General features: G+C 34.4%; 1 protein-coding gene and 1 long non-coding RNA gene across 5 annotated transcripts in view; one reads left to right on the top strand and one right to left on the bottom strand.

Annotated features, from left to right (window-relative positions):
* SEMA3A (semaphorin 3A) overlaps positions 1–17,889 on the bottom strand; it is a 466,663-nt gene that overhangs the window by 57,404 nt on the left and 391,370 nt on the right. The gene's annotated exons all lie outside the window — the stretch shown is intronic.
* Positions 2,461–17,889, top strand: part of LOC106006658 — a 66,592-nt gene continuing 51,163 nt past the window's right edge. For both annotated transcript variants that reach the window (XR_001180921.2, XR_006609617.1), the window contains exon 1: positions 2,461–2,578. This is a non-coding gene — a long non-coding RNA (uncharacterized LOC106006658). The remainder of the gene's footprint in view (positions 2,579–17,889) is intronic.

A 17,889-nucleotide genomic window follows, 5' to 3' on the forward strand; every position in this document is an offset into this window, starting at 1 on the left:
GTGTTTGTCTATCCATCCATATACCGATCGATCGATCTATGTTCTATTTCTTTCTACCTAACCACCTACCTATGTCAGCATATCGTAGGCCTTCAAAATTGCAAGCTGCTATTATTTTAAAACACCATTTATAAAACTTAGTGAAATATCTTCCATAAATACATGTTTAAAAGTTAATGGTAATAGAAACTTAGATTGCTAATTAAAGCAAGTTGAATCAGAAGCCAGCTGATAAAGAAGCTATAAACCTGTTAAAGAGCACTGAGAAGAATAAAGGCAAATTGTAAATTATGTAAATTTTAAGACTGTATTTTTATAATAAAAAACGATTTCCAATGTCACAGCCTCAGGCTTCAAAATACTTCTAAGCTAGCTTGCAGGGCAACTGGTGACAGGGAAAAATCATCACCAGATGACACCCAACGCACCAGAGTGGCAGTCATAGTGACTGGTTTCTTCCTCTTTCAGCTTTGCTGCAACATAAAGAGGGGGGAAAAGGCCCCAAAGAATGAAAAGACTGTGAATGGGAACTCCAGCACATTGGGAATGCAGGGAATGCAGCCTAAGGTCATCTCACATTCTTCGCTAACAACCTAAGCAGAATGGATATATCATTTTTGGCTGTGGAAGAGAAAACCTCTAGCCACCAAGGAACGGGCCTGGAAAAACTTTTGATGCTTAGCTGGCTGGGAAACTATGAACAGCCCTTGGGGTAGTTTAAATGGTTCAAGATGAGTCACGTGAAGATAGGCTGATCAGACTGGAAATGAACACGGATGGTAAGGGAAGGTATCAGTACCATTGACTATGCCCTTCCTTGCGCCTTTTGTCCATTATTCTGATCCACACCTGTGCCAGAGAGAAACCCTGGCACACTAAGACTCAGCAAATGCCCAAAGTGCCCTCTAATAACTGGGAAGGCTAGGACGTGAACAAGAGCTGAGTTCTTCCTACTGTATCAGGTTGCCACAAGTATTTACACCTATGTATTTTGCAATAATGTCTCTAAGCTATATATTTGGCTATTTTGTTTACTATTTTAATAAAGAGATCAGCATTTAACATCAATAAAAAATTGGTGAAAAACCTTGCAGCTCTTTACCACCACAAAATAAGGCTATTTAAACTATTGGGTCATAACCAAACAAACTCCCCAAGTTTTCTTAACTGAAACTACATTAATGAAGAGGACGTGGAAAGACTTTGGGATGCTGGACCTAGAAGAAGAAACCCATGTAGTGATCACGAACATCACTGGGGAGTGAGGTGCCTCCACCTCTGTGTGTCACCAAGTTTAACTACCTTACAATTTCCCTTATTCAATCCTACAGTCAAAGAGAAAATGTTCTTCCATTTTCATACTCTGTATCTACTAGGTTGGCTTTTCTGATCAATTCTGACCCTAATAGATTTCTTACTGTATTTTCCTCCTTACTTTTGTTTTAATTCAAGTTGTTTCATCTCTCTCCTGAATATTGCTCTGCCTTCTTACTCCTGCTTCAAATCATTCTTCCCAACTGAAATTTCATATGCTCAGTTTTATTGACGGTTGTCCATTAGCTAAACAATTAATTTAGACTCCTTTAAAAGACATTCAAGGTAGGGAGGGGTTCCTGGGTGGCTCAGTCAGTTAAGTGTCTTAATCGTGATTTTTGCTCAGGTCATGATCTCAGGTGGTGATCAAGCCTGAGCAGCTCTGCACTGGGCCTGGGGCCTGCTTAGGATTTTCTCTCACCCCCTTTTCCCCCATATGCGTGCACTTTTTCTTTCTCTCTCACAAAAAAATGCATTCAGGTCTTTGTTACCTATCCACCAAATAAAATTCTAGACTTAACTCCTATTGCATTTTCCCTTATACCTTTCTATCTCACTACTTTGGATTTCCAGAATTTTCATTCTTAACTTCACTTATGTGAATTCTCTATGAGGAATCACACCAATTTTTCAAGGCCTTTTTCACATACCTTTCAAAAGTACTTTAAGTTATTCAGGTAAAACTTTGTCTTCTGGGTTTTCACAATATTTTGTTTAAATTTCAGTTAGTTATATCTTCCCAACTACTCTGGATTATTCCTCATAGTGATACAACATGTTTCTTCACTAATTTCTTTTTATTTATTTATTTTTTTGAGATTCAGAGAGAGAGAGAGAGAAAGAGCAAGCAAGCACAGAGAACAAGCAGGGGAAACCGCAGGCTTCCTGCTTAGCAAAGAGCCTGTTGTGCGACTCAATCCCAAGGACCTGGAATCATGACCTGAGCTGAAGGTAAACGTGTAACCAACTGAGCCAGGTGTCCCCACTAAATTCTTTTTAGGCAGGCTTTTGTCATTCATCTTCAAAGCCCCTTATATGATACTGTATTACACTTTAAGATACTTGCTCGCTAACTTGATCTCAACTGAACACTATTCTATTTATGTAATTGTCTTACAGTTTGTAAACTGCCTTCACATGGAGGATGGCAGTTAAACTGTGTAGCAGTTAAGGGGCTGTCACAGTATTCAGCTCAGTTCTGTACTTATTGTGTGACTATGAACAGATTATTTGACATATTTGCATCTCAAATTCTCATCCTAAGGTAAGAATATGGAGATGTTATAAAGACCATATGACTGGGATGCCTAGATGTGTCTGGGTTGAGTGTCTGCTTAAGTCATGATCTCAGGGTCCTGGGATCCAAGCAGGCTCCCTGCTCAGTGGGGAACCTGCTTTTCCCTCTATTTGCCACTCCCCCTGCTGGTTCTCTTTCTCTCTCTGACAAATAAACATTAAAAAAAAAACCAATGATCTAACAAAGCTAAGACACATGTAGGTAGACGAATGCACTATTATAAAATACAACTGTCCTTTTTGTGCTCCCATGGTTGGTTACCTTTACTTCACTGTTTAGCCATGTGCTGTTCACCAGAGGGGGAGGAAAAACAACAAAAAAAACCATATTATTGAAGTCAACAAAGAATAAGTATCTTTTTAAAAAAAGAACAGGAGTGGAAGCTTCAGGGCAAAAACAAAGAGCAAATCAATTGCTTTTTTTCACATCAGATAGCTATAATGAAGGAGAAGATCAAAATGAGTCAGAAACTAAAAAGAGCAGCAGTGACATTCTTCTCTATACTGACTTAGATAAAGACATATGGTTTAAAAGATTCAAAAGAAGTTTTACTCTCAGTGCTGGGACTTGAAGAGCTATACTCAGAGCCCAACAAAATTTGGTGTGCTGTGATATTACAGATCTTTCCTTGTATTCTTTGTCAATAAATTTATACCATGAAGTATACTCATCATCTTTCCAGTAGTTAAATTATTGTTGTTTTAGTTATATTAAGTATAAGAAAGAACATACGGTTGTATATAACCATTATGAGATAATCAAATGTTATTTTAGCTGTTAAATGAAAGAATATAAAAAAGAAAAAGAAATACTCAAAGTATACCATTCAATGGTTACTGCCTCTCACCCTTTGCCATAAAACTGGTTTTAATTTATCTTAATCAATTTGACTCCCCAATTCATAAATATTCTTTGTGTGACATTATTTGGCTGACTTTTGACCAACTTTACTAGTATTGCATATTTAGTTCTTCAGAATAAGTGTCTCCATCATTTCTATGCTTGCTCCTCAAAGTATCTGATCTTCCTCAAGGCTACCTTATTTGTTGAAGTCCCTCAACAAAGCAGCCTGGGATTAGTCTTGTCTTTTTTCTCTATGTTGACATTTTATCAATCATCAAGTTTTATTTTTTTCTCTTAAACTTCTGTAGTATCTATCTTTATCCTTCACGTCTTACTGTAGGTCTTTAATTTTTTTCTACCCTTTAAATAGTTTTTGAGCTTCTTGTTATCAGTCTCACTTCCTACAATTATTTCTTTCACATAATGCCAAGAGTGACTTCACCAATATTCAATTTGTTTACACCAATCCATAGTTTAACATTCTCTGTTAACATAGTTTTTGGTGGGAGTGTAATAACGTCTGGCATTTTTTAAAAAACCAAACATACACCTACCCTATGATTTAGCCATTTCATTATCAGTTATTTGAGAGAAATGAAAGCATATGTCTACAATAAGATTTGAACAAGAATGTTTACAATAGGGCGCCTGGGTGGCTCAGTGGGTTAAAGCCTCTGCCTTCGGCTCAGGTCATGATCCCAGGATCCTGGGATCGAGCCCCGCATCAGGCTCTCTACTCAGCAGGGAGCCTGTTTCCCTTCCTCTCTCTCTGCCTGCCTCTCTGCCTACTTGTGATCTCTGTCTGTCAAATAAATAAATAAAATCTTTTAAAAAAATGTTAATAGTAGCTTCATTACGCCCAGGTGCATATCATTAGGAAAAAACACAGTGTGGTATATCCATATAATTAAATACTACACAGCAATAAAAAGAAAAAATTACTGATATATGTAGTGAAATGATGGACTTCAAAACCATTACAATAAGACAGTACATATTGTATAAATCCATTTATAGGAATTTCTATTCGTTTTTATTCTAGAGTAATCTATCATGGAAAATTCAGAATAATGGTTCCTCTGGGGGTAAGAAGATGGGGGAATTCATTGGGAAAGTACATAAGAAAACTTGCTGGAGTGTTCCATATCTTGACAGGCTTTTGGGTGATAACAGACAGTTATCATTTGTCAAACTGTCACTGAATAGTACATTTAAGATTAGTGTACTTCATTCCATATAAATTTTTTCTGAATTGAAAATATCTATACTCGAATATTAAACACATATTATCATTAATCATATAAGAGAGGTATTCTGATGTCTGCAATATACTTTGAATTCATAAAAAAAAAAGATGGTTGACGGATTAAGAGGAATGGATGGATAGATAGATACATAATAAATTATAAATTGCAAATTTATAGAATCTACATGGAAAATGAAAACCAGAACTATATATGGTTAATGTAATCATCTATAAAATTATTCCAATTTCCTGTAATTGAATTTTTCATAGAAAATAATTGAAAAAACACTTCTATGCCTCCTGAAAGCTATTAAAAAGTTGTATTTTTTCCCTACATTAGGTACATAAAAGGGTTAAGATGAAATTAAGAAAGTAAAATAAATAAAACAATTTTTGTTATGAATGTGTAAATAAAATAATTGCTATGGATGGTGAATAGAAGTTTATTTTTCTTCAACTAATACTTATTTTTATGGCTCAGTCTTAAACTCACACTGCAGCAAAATCAAGAAATTCAAATAAAACTGAACTTGAGCTCCAAGCGTTACTTAGATTGTCTTAAGATACAAATTTGGTATAGTAAAACCTTCATTGTAAAGTGGGTTGTCTATAGACAACATCTATCTTCTTTTTACTTAATTATTATGGTCTTTAACCTCATCTATTCAAACAGGAATATTTTTATATGATTATCTATGTTCAGAAAGTAAATTGGTAATAGGTATTTGTGTGTATATATATGTATGTGTTTTTAAGAAAATACATTTTGTGTTTTTGTTGTTGACTTATCTATCACGTATATCTTATAATTAATTGTTTTGTTGAATTTCTCAAATTACAGGAACATAATGTTTATTAGTACAAAGTAGTTTTTAAGGAGTGATTAATATATTAATCTAATTTTACTAAATGATTACATCAGGAGTTCATATGACTATTTTATTCTTACTATTCACTTATTTCAAAAGATTTATTTATTTCAGAGAGAGAAATTGCTGTGAGTGCATGCGCAACTGGGGGGGAGGGGCAGAAGGAGAGACTCTGAATTGGACTCCTCCCCACTCCCCAACTAAGCACAGAGCCAGCTTCAGGGCACCATCTCATGACCCTGAGATCATGACCTAAGCCAAAAACCAAGAATCAGATGCTCAACTGACTGAGCCACCCAGATGCTCCTCTTTTCTTCTTCTTATTTAATGGCTGTTTATTATCTATCAAAATATGGTCTATGCTTCTACCCTTTTATCTTATAAGTGTATGATCTTTTTAATTGATTGATTATAAAAGAAGCAATTATTCAATATTTCTATGTGTGAATGATATAATTATGCTCCTTAATCACTATATATCATACTGGTTTTATCTACTGCAGATTTTGGGAGCTGCATATGATTTCCTGTTATTTACAAGTATACTATCTACAATAGTTTAGAGGTCTGTGCTTTATTCTGATAAATATGGATTAGAAATATTTTGATGTCTTTAAGATTTATTTCAGATACTTCAACTATAATGTTTTTAGGCATTTCCACAAGTTTTGACTATTTAGTTCCTCTTAACTACAGGAAGTTACAATATTTATAGATGCTTCCTTGTATGAGAACCTAAATAAATTCATACTATGAATGCACTCATCCATCATTATAAGCTGTTCTTTGATCCTCTACATTTATTATGTTTTTGAATTATGTTAAATATAAACTACTGTATGATTAGATTAGAACATTTGTTTTTTGAGATCAGATGCAATTTCACAGAGGAAATAATTCCCCATTTTTTTTTTAATTATCTCATAATGACTACACAGTATACATGTTGTTGTAGGTAATAATTTAGATATTAATTTTCATTGTATTTAAAGACAGAAAGGACTTAATATAGAATTTTTTCCCAATAAATTTCTATAAAATTAAAATTTTTGGAAAAAAAGACAATTATCCTTTAGTATTTTTTCCTTACAAGAACTTTCAATATGAAGAGAAATTAAATGGAATACATATTATATAATCCCTGCTCTCTAAATACAAAATCATGTTATCACTGAAGTCTATGATCATAAAGTAATTATAATATTTTGCATACAATACAAAATAAAAATAAATTTCAAACTTTGATGAAGAAAACCAAGGCAGCAAACCCTCATTTTCTAAATCCAAAGAAAACAGGACTTTCTATTTAGAGAAGTCATTTTTCCATGATAACGAGTAATTTATATGATCTTACTGAATAGTGACTTCACACTAAAACATTTTCTTAAAGAGGAAATTGGTAGCAGTTCAAAAAACTGTATTCCTGACTCACTTCATTCAAAATTACAGCACGTTTTTCTTCTCTTTGCCAGAAAGTTCATCAAATTTTTTAGACAGTGTGCTTACTCTGCTTTATTAAATGAGATGAAACAAGTGCATTTATGTGTGGGTGATTTATTTTTTTTAAATTTCAGTGCTTAAGCAGTAAACTAAAAAAAAAAAATTACCACACCAAAGATATACAGTACAGGTATGATTTAAATCTCTCTGAGAAGGAAGAAAAACATAACAGTATCTCCTTTCTACTACACTCCAATCCACGGTCATATCTCACTCATTGGTAACATGTAAAGTAAGAAAAACTACACTTATTTAAGATGCATTTTAGGGCGGCTGGGTGGCTCAGTCAGTTAACTGTCTGACTCCTAATTTCACCTCAAATGCTGATCCCAGGGTCCAGAGATGGAGCCCTCTGCACTGGGCTCCACATTCAGCAGGGAGCCCACTTCTTTTCCTCTCTCTCTGTCCCTTCCCCACCCACCCTCATACATGCATGCTCTCTCTAATAAATAAACCCATACATCTATTGAAAAAACAATTATAGACAGAATGAGAACACAAGTCTCAGACTATGAGAAAATATTTGCAAAACACACATTTGATAAAGAAGTGTTATCCAAAATACATAAAGAACTCTTAAAACTCAATACTAAGCAAACCAACAACTCAATTTAAAAAGGGCCAAAGACAGATGAAATAGAAACCAAAAAAACAATAGAACAAATCAACGAAACTAGGACCTGGTTCTTTGAAAGAATTAATAAAATTGATAAACCCCTGGCCCGACTTATCAAAAAGAAAAAAGAAAGGACTCAAATAAATAAAATCATGAATGAAAGAGGAGAGATCACAACTAACACCAAAGAAATACAAACTATTATAAGAACATACTATGAGCAACTCTACGGCAATAAATTTGACAATCTGGAAGAAATGGATGCATTCCTAAAAACATATAAACTACCACAACTGGACCAGGAAGAAATAGAAAGCCTGAACAGATCCATAACCAGTAAGGAGATTGAAACAGTCATTAAAAATCTCCAAACAAACAAAAGCCCAGGGCCAGACGGCTTTCTGGGGGAATTCTACCAAACATTTAAAGAAGAACTAATTCCTATTCTCCTGAAACTGTTCCAAAAAATAGAAATGGAAGGAAAACTTCCAAACTCATTTTATGAGGCCAGCATCACCTTGATCCCAAAACCAGACAAGGATCCCACCAAAAAAGAGAGCTATAGACCGATATCCTTGATGAACACAGATGCGAAAATACTCAACAAAATACTAGCCAATAGGATTCAACAGTACATTAAAAAGATTATTCACCACGACCAAGTGGGATTTATTCCAGGGCTGCAAGGTTGGTTCAACATCTGCAAATCAGTCAATGTGATACAACACATCAATAAAAGAAAGAACAAGAACCATATGATACTCTCAATAGATGCTGAAAAAGCATTTGACAAAGTACAGCATCCCTTCCTGATCAAAACTCTTCAAAGTGTAGGGATAGAGGGCACATACCTCAATATCATCAAAGCCATCTATGAAAAACCCACCGCAAATATCATTCTCAATGGAGAAAAACTGAAAGCTTTTCCGCTAAGGTCAGGAACACGGCAGGGATGTCCATTATCACCACTGCTATTCAACATAGTACTAGAGGTCCTAGCCTCAGCAATCAGACAACAAAAGGAAATTAAAGGCATCCAAATCGGCAAAGAAGAAGTCAAATTATCACTCTTCGCAGATGATATGATACTATATGTGGAAAACCCAAAAGACTCCACTCCAAAACTGCTAGAACTTATACAGGAATTCAGTAAAGTGTCAGGATATAAAATCAATGCACAGAAATCAGTTGCATTTCTCTACACCAACAGCAAGACAGAAGAAAGAGATATTAAGGAGTCAATCCCATTTACAATTGCATCCAAAACCATAAGATACCTAGGAATAAACCTAACCAAAGAGACACAGAATCTATACTCAGAAAACTATAAAGTACTCATGAAAGAAATTGAGGAAGACACAAAGAAATGGAAAAATGTTCCATGCTCCTGGATTGGAAGAATAAATATTGTGAAAATGTCTATGCTACCTAAAGCAATCTACACATTTAATGCAATTCCTATCAAAGTACCATCCATCTTTTTCAAAGAAATGGAACAAATAATGCTAAAATTTATATGGAATCAGAAAAGACCTCGAATAGCCAAAGGGATATTGAAAAAGAAAGCCAACGTTGGTGGCATCACAATTCCGGACTTCAAGCTCTATTACAAAGCTGTCATTATCAAGACAGCATGGTACTGGCACAAAAACAGACACATAGATCAATGGAACAGAATAGAGAGCCCAGAAATAGACCCTCAAATCTATGGTCAACTAATTTTCAACAAAGCAGGAAAGAATGTCCAATGGAAAAAAGACAGCCTCTTCAATAAATGGTGCTGGGAAAATTGGACAGCCACATGCAGAAAAATGAAATTGGACCATTTCCTTACACCACACACAAAAATAGACTCAAAATGGATGAAGGACCTCAATGTGCGAAAGGAATCCATCAAAATCCTTGAGGAGAACACGGGCAGCAACCTCTTCGACCTCTGCCGCAGCAACATCTTCCTAGGAACAACGCAAAAGGCAAGGGAAGCAAGGGAAAAAATGAACTATTGGGATTTCATCAAGATCAAAAGCTTTTGCACAGCAAGGGAAACAGTTAACAAAATCAAAAGACAACTGACAGAATGGGAGAAGATATTTGCAAACGACATATCAGATAAAGGACTAGTGTCCAGAATCTATAAAGAACTTAGCAAACTCAACACCCAAAGAACAAATAATCCAATCAAGAAATGGGCAGAGGACATGAACAGACATTTCTGCAAAGAAGACATCCAGATGGCCAACAGACACATGAAAAAGTGCTCCATATCACTCAGCATCAGGGAAATACAAATCAAAACCACAATGAGAGATCACCTCACACCAGTCAGAATGGCTAAAATCAGCAAGTCAGGAAATGACAGATGCTGGCGAGGATGCGGAGAAAGGGGAACCCTCCTACACTGTTGGTGGGAATGCAAGCTGGTGCAGCCACTCTGGAAAACAGCATGGAGGTTCCTCCAAATGTTGAAAATAGAACTGCCCTATGACCCAGCAATTGCGCTACTGGGTATTTACCCTAAAGATACAAATGTAGTGATCCAAAGGGACACATGCACCCGAATGTTTATAGCAGCAATGTCCACAATAGCCAAACTATGGAAAAAACCTAGATGTCCATCAACAGATGAATGGATCAAGAAGATGTGGTATATATACACAATGGAATACTATGCAGCCATCAAAAGAAATGAAATCTTGCCATCAAAAGAAATGAAATTTGCGACAACATGGATGGAACTAGAGCGTATCATGCTTAGCGAAATAAGTCAAGCAGAGAAAGACAACTATCATATGGTCTCCCTGATATGAGGAAGTGGTGATGCAACATGGGGGCTTAAGTGGGTAGGAGAAGAATCAATGAAACAAGATGGGATTGGGAGGGAGACAAACCATAAGTGACTCTTAATCTCACAAAACAAACTGAGGGTGCTGGGGGGAGGGGGTTTGGGAGAACGGGGTGGGATTATGGACATTGGGGAGGGTATGTGCTTTGGTGAGTGCTGTGAAGTGTGTACTCCTGGTAATTCACAGACCTGAACCCCTGGGGATAAAAATATATGTTTATAAAAAATAAAAAATTAAAATAGCAAAAAAAATAAAAAATAAAAAAATAAAAAGGGCCAAAGACATTAACAGGCATCTCACCAAAAGAGATAGCTAGCTAATAAGCACAGAAAAAGATGCCCCACACCACGTCATTAGAAAACTACAAATTAAAACAACAAGGTATCAGCATACACCTATTGGAACGGCCTAAATCCACAATGCTGACAACAACAAACTCTGGTGAGGATATGGAGCAACAGGAACTCTTCCATTCAATGCTGTGGGACATCTAAATGGTACAGCCACCTTGGAATACAATTTGGTGTGTTTTTTTTTGTTGTTGTTGTTTTTACAAAACTAAACATATTGTTACCAGGTAGCCTAGTAATCACACTCCTTGGTTGACCCAAAGGAGCTGGGAAGTTATATCCACACAAAATCCTCCACATAGATGTTTATAGGAGTTTTACTCAAAATTACCAAAACTTGACAGACACACCAAGATGTGCTTTAGGAGGTGAGTGGATAAACTAGGTTGCATCCAGACAATGTAGTATTATTCAAAGTGATAAAGAAATGAGCCATAAAGCCATGAAAAGACATTGAGGAAATTTAAATGCATATTAGTAAGCAAAAGAAGCCAATCTTAAAATGTTACATACTGTATGATTCCAACTACTTGACATTTTGGAAAGACCAAAACTCTTGAGGCCAGTAAGAAGAGGAGTCATTGCTATGAGTTAGGGAGTAGGGAAATCAAACAGGTTGAGCGCAGATGATGTTTAAATCCACACAGGATTAGTGAAACTTCTCTGTATGGCATAATGGTGGATGCATGTCATTATATATATTTTTCCAAATCCCCAGAATGTATAACATGAAAAATGAACCCTAACATAAACTATTGACTTTGGGTGATAATGATGTATAGGTTACAATGTGTAGGTTTACCAACTATAACAAATGTACCACTTTGGTAATGGATGTAGATAAAAAGGGAAGCTATGCATGTGTGGGAATAGAGTTACATGGAAATCTCTGTACCTCACTCAATTTTGCTACAAACCTAACTAAAACTGCTCCTAAAAATAAAGTCTATTATTAAAAATGAATTATAACAGCATTAGTACCTAAATTAATAGTGTTTCTCTGCATTAAGAACTTTAATGGGGGGTCCAACTTTTTCCTATTATGTTAAGAACATTTTCTTTTACTCCTCACTAACATATTTTAATTAATCAGAAAAAGTCATTTGATTCACCTTACTTTTCAACATTAAATAAATAAGATAAAACACATTGTCTTTAAAATATTAAGGTAATGAGTTAAGAGACTTCCTATTATTTATATCATCCTTGTAATACTGGAATTACAGATGGCAAAACTGGAACTTAATGAATTCCAATAACAGTTGTATTCAGAAAAAAAGCTGATTTTCATATAATCAAAAAATTTGCTTTGTCAAAATTTCTCAGTATGTGATCTCACAAAGTTTTTTTTTACTCTTTGAAATAAGAAGTCAACTTTATAACTGAAATTGGAAAATGCCCTTTTTTTATATCTGCCCACTTCCTGGGACGTGATAGTAATTCAAGCCCTCATTCAAGGACTGCATTGATGGGGGGTTTTCCTGTGAGTTGCCTCTGATTAGACCCTTGGGGTCTAGGGAAAAGAAAAATTCTATAAGAATGTGGCCTGATTCTTAAAATAAAATAATGATTTAGGGACCAGGGAAGATTTAGGTCAATTTTTATTTGACCCAGACCTTAGCAACTTTTTAATAACATGAATGCTATTATAGATAGAAACTAATTATCCTGATTGCAACAATAGCAGACCTTCAGCATTTCTATCATCCTCTGGTCAGATAGTGTTCTCAAAAATGCTGGAAATATGGGATCTCATCAAAGAAGAAAAACATGTTCAACTGTGATATAATTAGCAGTTTCCATGGCTTTTGTTCTTAAGAGACAATAACAGTTTTGATTCTTGAAAATGTCTAATTATACAGGAAGGGAAATTCAAGGCAGATGATAATTTATAGCATAATTTCAAAGTAATTAGAATTTGCAGAAAACAAATCTTATTATACATCCTGTTTAATTTGCAAGATATTACCCCTTAAGAAATAGCAATTCACATTTTATATTAGTTACTATTTTCTGTACTTTCCTAATCACACTTTATTGAAAACAAACAATTACTGTTATTTTAACAAAACAACTTTCCTTATTCTTAGTTTGTGAGTTTTGTTTTAGGATTGTATCTATGTGAACTAAACAGTAAAAAAGTTGTTGGTTATATTTATATGATATTTGGAAAGTTCTTTAGGAGGGTTCTATTATACATATAAAATAATATTTATCATAAAATCATATATTTTTATAACTGTATAATATACAAAATCATATATATAAATATGTAATACAGGAAGTCATATATGTAAAAATCATACCACACTCCTATAATTTAAAATTTAAAGTTGTAACATAAATGTATAATTTTTAGTTTTGTATATGGGTTTTATTCTGTTTTTCTGCACTAAAAATCTACCCAATTTTGATGCTCTGACAAAAAGATGTTTAGAGAAAAATGAGAGTTATCACATATTTTAAATTCTATGTTGCTATTTTCCCATCTGCTTTATTATTTAAAATATTATTAGTACTAGTCCAGCTGTAGCGAAATACAGTTAATTTATAACAGTTTTGAAACAAGTTTTTTAAATTTTAATTATTTGGGGTTTCACTGAACCCTAAAAGTCATCACCTCTACCACAATCTCTTTCTTTCTTTTTTTTTTTTTTTTTACTTCTTAACATTTGCCAAGACATGCAGTTGTGGGAGAGTTTATGGGCTATGGTAAACATGCAACCAGTTGTATTAATCTGACACTGTCTCAGCAGAATGGATTCAAGCAGGGTAAGGTAGGTCCTATTAGCCTTACATAGAGGTTTTACCAGTGATTGGGCTTGAGATTCCAGCCAATCTGCTCCAAGGACACAAGTAGCTAGTACTTATATCTCCCCAGTTTAAATGGAAGCAAAAGCCTCTAATTTCAGAAGGCTGATTAGAGGAATTGGGGAGTTTAAATTAGACCACACACATCAGGAGCAATAACTTAATCTAACCAATGAATGCACAGAAGCACACATACACACATTCTTGTGTGCTGTCAATTTAAGCTGCGATATAAGATAGTAGACTGGAACAAAGCTATTATGTCTCTATGTCTCTTGAATAATCAAAGATATAATATACTTTGTAATGTTTTAGTCCAGTCCTTCCCAAGTTTTAATGTAGGATCTTGATAGAGTACAGATTCTAATTCAGAGGGTCTGGGTAGGCTCTGAGATTTTGCTTTTCTTTTCTTTTCTTTATTTTTATTTTTATCTATCTATTTATTTATTTTGAGATTTTGCTTTTCTAATGCGCTCCCAAAGAAGCACATGCTGCTCATCTGAGGGCCAAATTCTTAGCATCAAAGGTATATACTAAGTTTTCAATGATTAAAACTATGCATAAATAAGACAATTCATTCTATGAACTATTATAGGGTAAAATCCTTTAACCCTGGCAAATCTTTCCTTTTTAAAAACGGATGAGCCCGCATTTTCTCATCTAACTTAATAAACATTTCCTTTGTGTAATATCTTTAGCAAAGAACAGAAATACACAAAGTTTAAAATGGTAAATACTATAATGAACATGTCAGAGACAAAACAGAGTTTAGAAGATATGGGTTTAGTCTCAGTTTTCACTCAATAGCAGGTTGCTACTATTCTCTTGTAAGTTGCTTAAATTTTATTATTCGCAGTTTTCTATTTCACAGGGTTTTTGGGAGGATGAAGTGATCTTATAGGAAGCACTGTGAAAAGCATAAAATACTATACAAGTATAGGATTCAATTGTTCATGATTATTTCAATTATTTCCTTAGGTAAGGACAACAATTTCTCAAACCATTGCTTTAATTATTATCAAAACTTTCAAATATTCAGTGTAATAACAATGTCACAGCATTTACAGTGTGGTAGATTCAATTTAAAATTGCTTCTGATGCTTAAATCAATTTTTACTTTTTGCTTAGTGAAGGTACTGTATTAACACTATTCTTACCTTTTTTATTTTTTTGTTTTTGCAAGTCTTTCCAATTGTTTCTGCTTTAAGAATCATTGTGTATTCTGAGTACTAACATGAAGTTGTTTCTACAGATACGTAATCAAAAACTCCCTGTCTATTTTGTAATAAGTACGGGGTTAGCCATTTTATTTTATTAATAGTAAGAAATGGTTTCTAATGCCTTTAATATGGATTAAATTGAAGTTAGCTCCACTTTCTAGTGGACTTCCAATTTCAAATAAAATAACTATTAAAAAATACGTAGAACCATTATCTGAACAATACTCTGAGTCCTATATAATTATATACTATTAGAATATATTTATTAGACCACATAACAAGAAATATACATATCCCCATCTTCCTAATCCATTCATCAGTTGATGGACACTTGGCTGTTTCCATTATTTGGCTACTGTAGATAACGCTGCCACAAACGTTGGGGGTACATATCTACCTTTGAATTAGTATTTTTGTATTCTTTGGGTGAATACCTAGTAGCAGTTATGCTGGATCATAGGGTAGTTCTATTTTTAGCTTTTGGAGGCAACTCCATATTGTTTTCTAGAGTGGCTGGTGCAGTTTGCATTCTCACCAACAGTGCAGAAGGATTCCCCTTTCTCTGAATCCTCACCAACACCTGCTGTTTATGTTGCTGATGCTGCCATTCTGACAGGTGTGCGATGACATCTCATTACAGTTTTGACTTAAAATTCCCTAATAATCAGTGACACTGAGCATCTTTTCATGCGTCTGTTGGTCATCTGCATGTCTTTATAATTAGGAATATCTAACATTAAAATAACATGAAAGCCAATGTCATATTATCTACAGTTTTTCTGATTTCAACAAATTTGCATTCTTTTTCCTTATAACTTTCCTTATAACTTATATACTTAAAACAATTTCTTAATTTTTTTGAACTCCCTTAACACACAGTCTCTAAGAGAAGACTGTAGGTGTACGGACAAAAGACAGCTTCCTTCATAAGTTGTTATACCTCACTATCATTTCATAGTGAAAGCCTCAAACAGTCACTAGGTTTGATATTGAATCAAAGTCTGAAAATCAACTGAAAAAATAAAATTTGTGTTTCCTTGAAAGAAAAATGGATAGTACCCCTTCCCTTTAAATAATGGTTTTAAGATATTAAGACATCTTTGAAAATACATGCATATGATCGTACTTCTAGGATTTTTCATTTATAAAAAATTCGGTAAGTACTATCCTGGAGGGCAGGAATCGCTCTTACTCAGCTGTTTCTTATAACAGTTCTTGGTATCTAGAGAGTGCTTAATGCATGCAGAAAATGGAAGTTGCCTAGAGAAATATGTTGGTAGCTAGCTATTCACCATGCTATTATCATTAATCTAGGAGGATTTAGAATACAGCTGCAGGGGAAAAGGAGAGAATAGCATTCTATGTCGTGTCAGTAACTGGGGTGAGTGATAAACTTGTTATGCACAGAGAAACAAATACTGTTGACTGAGATGAAAAGGGACTAGACTTGGGGAGATAAAAAATACTCATTAAAAATGAAAAATAAGTATATTTTATTTTGTAAAAATAATCACCTATTAAATCAGTTTATTCTCTGCTTAAAAGTGATCTATTCTTAACTTCCCATTAAAATGTAGCTTTTTTAACCTCTATCATATCATATTACATAGTATCTTAAATCGTTCTTGTTGATTATCATATATTAAGAAATAAAATGGCAATCTGAGTATTTTCAGGAATTATTATACATTCTACTAACATTTTCCAATGCTCTGAACTACGAAAAAATTTCTTAGTATTTATCACATCTAACTTACAATACACACTTCAGGGACAGACCTTGGCTGGATAGGAGATTTTATGGTGCACTTTTAGGGGGGTTTCTATTTTGGTTTGTGTATTACAAATTTTATTAGCATGATAGATGTTGTTTATTATGGCTGAGGGACACAGACAAAATCTAATCAGGAAGTTATTTACGGTTAGGAAATAATCTTTTCAACATTTATTTCTCCTTTCCTTTTCACTTTCTTTGCAGGCTCTATCCAGTGACAGAATCGTTTTTTTAAAAATGGTTTTTCCCTCTTTATGATTACCCATGTATTTGTATCCTAGAACACATGCAATAGTTTTTAGTAATCAATCACAATAGCAATGACTTACTCAGCTGCCTCAGTTGTACTGAAGTATATTAGAAGAAGTTTCATTTTGTTGTTATTATCAGGACATTCTTTACTAACATACTAGAAACATCTATGAATAACTATGATTTTTGCAAGGATGACGAGTTTAGGAATTCACATGAGGGGCTTACAGGCAGTATTACAGGCAGTATTGCTAAGTGGAGTTGCACCACATTTAAAAAATCAAAATGATAAAATTAATCAAAGTAATAATAAATTTTAGTAACAAGTCTGCAAATCCTCCTAGCATGGCTACCTTCTTTGGTGCTGTCTCTGCTGTATCACTACCAAATGACTTGTGCACTGCACAACATCAAAGCTGGACCTGTTAACAGTCTGCCATTATTTTCTATTTCATGCTACCAGCTCCTAGTTCCAGCCATTCTTTTCAATTGCTTTCTACAAGTTGCTCTCAGAAATTAATGACGAAGGAAGGAAATAAAAATAGTTTCAGCTTGGACAAAAGAAGGAAAATTAGTTCACATTTTAAGACTCATTAACACACAATTATCTCAAGGTCTTTCAAAGGCAATTTCACTATAATTTTCTTAATTTGGACACTGCCTGGCTGATCAGATTTGGCTATATTTACCTTGGTAACTATGAAGGAATGTGATTTTTCTCCTTGTATTTAAAGGAAATCATCAGCAATGACAGAACAGAAAAGGCAGTCATTAGTTTTCTTTTCTTTTTTTTTTTTTAAGATTATTTATTTATTTATTTGTCAGAGAGAGAGCGAGCGAGAGCGAGCACAGGCAGACAGAGTGGAAGGCAGAGTCAGAGGGAGAAGCAGGCTCCCTGCGGAGCAAGGAGCCTGATGTGGGACTCGATCCCAGGACGCTGGGATCATGACCTGA

The sequence above is a fragment of the Mustela putorius genome, unplaced genomic scaffold, assembly GCF_011764305.1.
Source record: "Mustela putorius furo isolate JIRA1106 unplaced genomic scaffold, ASM1176430v1.1 tig00003845_pilon_pilon_pilon, whole genome shotgun sequence".
Lineage (NCBI taxonomy): Eukaryota > Metazoa > Chordata > Mammalia > Carnivora > Mustelidae > Mustela > Mustela putorius.